Raw genomic sequence first — 7,552 nt, forward strand, 5'->3', positions numbered from 1 at the left:
AATAGCGCTATATACCCGCTTGGCTACAATTTACTAGTTCGAAGTTTCTTGAACCTCTTTCAAAGTAACTATTTATAACTTCGTAATGATCATTTAGGGTTTAATTTCGGGACCAAATTTGATTGTGCAAATACATGTCCAAACCTCGCATTTAATTTTTGCGCTGTTGTGCTCGCGTGATTTATGACATAGGGCAGACCCCTCCCTCGAAAAATGAAGATGGTTAGATGGTTTAATGTTCATCAAGCTGAGTGTTATATCCATTGCTGATTTGTTTCCTTTTAAATTAAAATTAAAAAAAAATAAAGACCAATACAATAATAAAATATTTTATCATACGAACATTTACTTATTTGCTTTTATAGTTACAATGAAAGCTATAGAATAACATCTGGAGACATCATAGAATATTGCATACAATATTCAATTCACACAATTTTTAGCTCACCTGAGCCGAAGGCTCAAGTGAGCTTTTCTGATCACATTTTGTCCGGCGTCCGTCTGTCTGTCTGTCTGTAAACTTTTCACATTTTTGACTTCTTCTCAAGAACCACTGGGCCAAATTCAACCAAACTTGCCACAAAGTATCCTTGGGTGAAGGGGATTTAAGTTTCTTCAAATGAAGGGCCACGCCTTCTTTCAAAGGGAGATAATTAGGAATTCCTGAAAAATTAATGGTATCATTTAAAAATCTTCTTCTCAAGAACCACTGGGCCAGGAAAGATGAAACTTATGTGGAAACATCCTCAGGTAGTGTGGATTCAAGTTTGTTCAAATCATGACCCCCAAGGATAGGGTGGGGCCACAATGGGGGATCAAAGTTTTTCATAGAAATATATAGGAAAATATCTTTAAAAATCTTCTTCTTAAGGTCAGCAAAGCCATGATTGGTCATATTTATATGGAAGCATCCTCAGGTAGTGTAGATTCAATTTTGTTCAAATCATGACCCCCGGGGGTAGGGTGTGGCCACAATGGGGTATCAAAGTTTTACATAGAAATATATAGGAAAATATCTTTAAAAAATTCTTATTAAGAACAGCAAGGCCATGATTGGTCATATTTATATGGAAGCATCCTCAGGTAGTGTAGATTCAATTTTGTTCAAATCATGACACCCGGGGATAGGGTGGGGCCACTATGGGGGATCAAAGTTTTACATAGAAATATATAGGAAAATATCTTTAATTTTTTTTTTAAGAACAGCAAGGCCATGATTGGTCATATTTATATGGAAACATCCTCAGGTAGTGTGGATTCAAGTTTGTTCAAATCATGACCCCCAGGGATAGGGTGGGGCCACAATTGGGGATCAAAGTTTTCATTAGAAATATATAGGAAAATATCTTTAAGAATCTTCTTCTTAAGAATAGCAAAGCCATGATTGGTCATATTTATATGGAAGCATCCTCAGGTAGTGTAGATTCAAGTTAGTTCAAGTCATGACCCCTGGAGGTAGGGTGGAGCCACAATGGGTGATCAAAGTTTACAGAGGAATTTTGAGGAAAAAATCTTTTTCTCAAGAACAGAAAAGCCATGATTAGTCAAATTGATATGGAGGCATCCTTGGGTAGAGTAGAATGAAATTTGTTCAAATGAGGGCCCCCGGGGTTAGAGTGGGGCCACAATGGGGGATCAAATTTTTACAAATGAATATATGGGAAAAAATCTTCTGCTCAAGAACAGCAAAGTCATTTGTTATATTGATATGAAAGTATCATCAGGTAGTTTAAAATTCACCCCCCCCCCCGTAAACTTTTCAATACTGAACTGATTTTTGCTTTTTTTCATAGCCAATGTGCTCAGGTGAGCGATATGACCCATGGGCCTCTTGTTAAAATTTTACTCTCTGTCTCTCTCTCTCTGGATTCATTCTATACCAATTAATAATCGGGTAAAGGTCGACAGCCTTGTACACGGCCACAAATCGCTCTAACTCATATCCAAATGATATGAAAAAGATTTCGTTATTGGGACTTTTCGATATGCGTTGGAGGGCCTTTTTGCATTTGCTTCGGAGAGATATTGCCTAACTGTGGACTGTTGGGGCTGAAATTAGTGTTGAAAAGACGCTAGAACTTTTATTCTGTGAGTTTCGTCACACAAAACTAACCTGTCGCGTCTAAGATCCACTGAAACAAAGTTGCCAAGCGGTTTTGATGTATTTTATTTATGTCATTATAACCCTAAAAGATTATAATACATATGTTCCAATATACGTATTTCTTTCTTCATTAGATCAATAGCTAGGAATGGAAAAAACCCCATGATATGAGTTATCGTAACCAGATATGATTTAACGGTACCTGATATGAGTTAGATTTAATTCATAAACAGCATACATGGTATAATAATTTAATAATAATTTGTCAACCTTTTTACTTTGCAAAACTTTGCTACGGGGCTGATTTTGAGAACCCTTCGGCTGGCATCAAATCTTAGTAAACTGGTGCGGAATCCTCTTTATAGAGATAGATGCCTTCTTTTTTTATTGAGGTCATAAGGTCAGGGTAAATTACTAACTTATAAAATTAATTTAAGAGCATGCATTGAAATAAAAAAATATAAAAAGAAGTATAAGGTATAAACCCTCACCATCCACATCGAGCTCCGTGAAATATTTGAAAAACAGGGATGATAATTCTACAAAATGTTCTTTGTTCCTTGGACTTATTCCTTTGTAAAATCAAAACTGGAGAAGCGTTAATTGTATTGTATTGTAAAGGGGGAAAACTATGCATGAATATGGAGCGCCGTTAAATTACTATTTGTGGGGTATTTTCTCAAAAAGGAAAAAAAATCTTGATGCAATAAATTCCATTTCTTCATATAAAGAAATAATTTTTTATATCAAAATAAAAATTCATTTCCTTGTGTTAAAAAACCGATTTTAATATCTATTATTCACAACTCAACCTGATCATAAGAAACTATGAAACTGAAAGTACTTTTTGTATTATATATTATAAAAATTCTTGTATAATTCTCTTTTTCAATTGACCTTTCAATTACATTATTTACAGTAATTAATTATCATAGGTGAACAACAAAGAGGAATAACTTCTCTCAGTAGACTAAAAACTAATAGAGACCTGTCCAGCACCAGAATACTTGACCAAATTATCCAGAATTTCAAAAATCTGGTAAAAATACCCTTCTTTATTACAACTTTGTACCCTGCCTCCTAGATGCCCAGAAGCAAAGAAAATTGTCAAACAGTGCATTTTCATTATAGATTCAACACAGCCCCACCCTAACACCAGAACGCCTTACCCAGGGGCCATGGAATTCACAATTTTGGAAGAGATACACTTCCTCAATATGAGTATGCATTAATAGTTTGCTTAATACCCAGGAGCAGAGAAAAAGAGTTTCAATGAATTAATGTATTTTCTCTATATAATCAATAGAGCCCCGTCCTAGCTCCAGAGGCCTTTGACCCAGTGGCCAAAAAATTCACAATTTTGGAAGAGCAGATTTCACGGAATTTTCTATTTTTAGTAACCATGGCAACACCGTTTACCGAAATCAAAAACCGATATACAGAATTATGTACCTTAGTGTAGTTACTTGTGTGCCAAGTTGTTTTGAAATCAGACCAAAACTGTAGGAGGAGTAGCGTTTTGAAAGTATTTCACAGAAATTTCTATTTTTAGTAACTATGGCAACATCTTCATCGAAATCATAAACTGATAAAGAGAATTGTGTATCGAACTGTAGTTTACTTTTTGATTGATTGTATGTTGTTTTACGTCCCGTTAGAGAATTTTTCACTCACGTAGCGACGTCACCTTATACCGGTGAAGGGCTTCAAAATTTGACCTTTACTCGGCACTCATGGCCATTGAGCAGTGAGGGATCTTTATCGTGCAAACACCTGCCTTGACACGGAACATTGGTTTTTAAGGTCTCATCCGAGGGACCCGCAACTTTCACTTCAAAGTGCCGAGCGCATGGCGAAGGAACAGTTGCTACCCATTTTTTATCGACTTAGGTCAGTCGCGACAGAGATTCGAACTCACGACTTCCCGATCACGAAGCAGCGCTCTACCGACTGAGCTACCGTGAACGGTCCTAGTTATTTTGAAATCAGACACAAACTGTAGGAGGAGTGGCGTTTTGAAAGTATTTCACAGAAATTACGATTTTTAGTAACCATGGCAACACCGTTCATTGAAATCATAAACTGATAAATAGAATTATGTAACGAACTGTAGTCTACTTGTGTGCCTAGTTATTTTGAAAACAGACAGAAACTGTAGGAGGAGTAGCGTTTTGAAAGTATTTCACAGAAATTTCTGTTTTAAGTAACCATGGCAACACCGTTCATCGAAATAAAAAAACGGAAAGAGAATTATATATCGAACTGTAGTCTACATGTGTACCTAGTTATTTTGAAATCAGACACAAACTGTAGGAGGAGTAGCGTTTTGAATGAATTTCACAGAAATGTCTATTTCCATTTTATAGTAACCATGGCATCACTTTTCATCGACATCAAAAACCGATAAACAGAATTATGTATCTTCGTTTCGTAAAGTCTACTTGTGTGCCAAGTTATATTGAATCAGACCAAAACCGTAGGAGGAGTAGCGTTTGGAAAGTATTTCACAGAAATTTCTATTTTTAGTAACCATGGCAACACCGTTCATTGAAATCATAAACTGATAAGAGAATTATGTATCGAACTGTAGTCTACTTGTGTGCCTAGTAATTTTGAAATCAGACACAAACTGTAGGAGTCGCCCGCGTGGCGCAGTGGTTAGAGCGTTCGCTCTAGAGTCGCGGAGTAAGGAGTTGATCCTTACGTCGCGGGTTCGAATCCTACTGTGGAACATGGAGACCAGTCCTTCGAATGAGACCGTATAAACCGAGGTCCCGTGTCGCAGAAGGTGTTGGTACGAAAAAGATCCCTCAGTGCTCAATGGCCCTAAGTGCCGAGTATAGCTCAAAATTTGTAGCTCTCCACCGGAAAGTGGTGGCGTCTCCATATGAGTGAAAAATTCTCGAGAGGGACGTTAAACAATAAACAAACAAACAAACTGTAGGAGGAGTAGCGTTTTGAATGTATTTCACAGAAATGTCTATTTTTGGTAACCATGGCATCACCGTCCATCGAGATCAAAAACCGATATCAGAATTATGTATCTTTGTGTAGTCTACTTATGTGCCAAGTTATATTGAAATCGGACCAAACTGTAGGAGGAGTAGCATTTTGAAAAATTGCTAACAGACAGATGGACAGCTAGACAGACAGAGGACGGACACATTGCTATCGCATAACCTCTTCTTGTCTCTGACCAGTAGACTTAAAATGTGTGTCTGTTGGGGGGGGGGGGGAACTTCCCAAAATAATCTGACAAGGCGAAAAAAAACAACTAATTAACTGTCCAAATCCTGGAATTTGCCAGTGCTCGATCTTAGATTGATTAATTGTATGTTTGTAACAAGACCTTCCTTTGGATACCAACCACTTTGACCTTTTGACCTTGACCTAGGAGTTTGACCTACTTTTGAAAAACTTTAACCTTGGCCATAACTTTTGAATGGTTGATGCTAGGGCTTTCATACTTCACATATGTAATCCTTGTGACAAGACATTCCTTTGGATACCAACCACTTTGACCCTTTGACCTTGACCTAGGAGTTTGACCTACTTTTGAAAAACTTTAACCTTGGCCATAACTTTTGAATGGTTGGTGCTAGGGCTTTCATACTTCACATATGTAATCCTTGTGACAAGATCTTCCTTTGGATACCAACCACTTTGACCTTGACCTAGACGTTTGACTTTTATTTAAAAAACTTTAACCTTCGCCATAACTTTTGAACAGTTGTATCTAGGTCTTTCAAATTTCACAGGTATATTCCTCGAGACAAGATCTTTCTTTGGATATCAACATTTTTTATCTTTTGGCCTGGATTTTGACTTGGATTTGAGAAACTTTAACCTTCGCCATAAGCTGCCATACGGGGGCATCAGTGTTTCACAAACACATCTTGTTTTATTTATAATTAATGTAAACTAGATACCAGTATACATTTCTATCAGAGAAATTCACTTGCCCGATCGGACAAGTAAGTTGACAGTTTCACTTGTCCGAACTGAGAATTTAGCTGTCCCGGGCAATCGGACAACCGTTAATGTCGATACCTGACATATAGAGACGGTACCGTATGCCGGTGAAGGGTTTCAAATGTAGACCTATACCCGGCACTCAGGACCATTGAGCAGTGAGGGTTCTTTATCGTGCCACCGCCTACCCTGACACGGGACCTCGGTTTTTAAGGTCTCATCCGAAAGACCCGTGACTTCCACTTCTAGTGCCGGGCGCTTGGCGAAGGAACAGTCACTATCTATGTTTACGTCTTAGGTTTGACGCGGCGCGACGAATGGGAATCGAGCCCGGGCCTTCCGATTACAAAGCGAACGTCCTACCACTACCTTAGGCTACTGTGACCAGTCTCGACCTTAGAGCAACAAAAAGTAGGGGGGGGGGGGCATCCAGCATCTAAGGGAAACTTTACTACAGCAAAATACTATACTCAGAAAAAGTGGGGGAAGGCCCCCCAGCCCCCCCTTCTCCCCGTTCTACGGGTCTGATCAATAGAGCCCCTTCCTAACACCTGGACCCCTGACCCATGGGGCATGAAAATCATAATTTTGGAAGAGGCACCCTTACTCATCATAAACATGCATTTACTTTGTTTGCTTATATTAATTCCCAGGAGCAGAGAAGAAAATTTTCAAAGAATTAATGCATTTTCACTTTATAATCAATAAAGCCCTGCCCTAATATAAAACCCTTGAGGCCACAAATTTCACAAATTTGGAAGAGGCCCCTTGTTCATGATAACCACGCACCTAGTTTATCTGCTTACTATACAGGAGGGGAGAAGAAAATTTTAGAATTTAATGCATTTTCACTATATTATAATTAGAATTATAATTAGAGAACCACCCTAACCCCAAAAAAACCCTGACCCTGGGCCATGAATTTCACAATTTGATAGAGGGCTTAATGCTATTCGGTTTGACCTCTTGATGTCCAGGAATAAAGATTAATACCCAGGAGCAGAGAAGAAGATTTTCGTAGAATTAATGCATTTTCACTATATTATCAATAGAGCCCAACCTTAACACCACATCCCCTCACCCAAGGGCCTCGAATTTTACAATTTGGGACGAAACATCCTTGCTTATAACAACCAAACACTTAGCTTGTTTACTAAATAACCAGGGGCAAAGAAGAAGGTTTTTAAAGAATTAATGCATTTTACTAGATGATCAACAGAGCCCCGTCCTAACACCAGACCCAGGGGCCATGAATTTCAGTTTTTGAAGATTGGTTGATTGTATATTGTTTACGTCCCATTCGAGAATTTTTCACTCACATAGAGAATCAAGTCACCATATACCGAAGAGGGCTGCAAATTTACATATATACTCGGCACTCAGAGCCATTGAGTAGTGAGGATTCTTTATCGTGCCAACGCCTACCGTGACACGGGACCTCGGTTTTTAAGGTCTCATCTGAATGAACCGTGACTT

The sequence above is a fragment of the Saccostrea echinata genome, unplaced genomic scaffold (assembly GCF_033153115.1).
Source record: "Saccostrea echinata isolate AGI-Se365-2 ecotype Australia unplaced genomic scaffold, CSIRO_AGI_Sech_v1 ptg000012l, whole genome shotgun sequence".
Classification (NCBI taxonomy): Eukaryota; Metazoa; Mollusca; class Bivalvia; order Ostreida; family Ostreidae; genus Saccostrea; species Saccostrea echinata.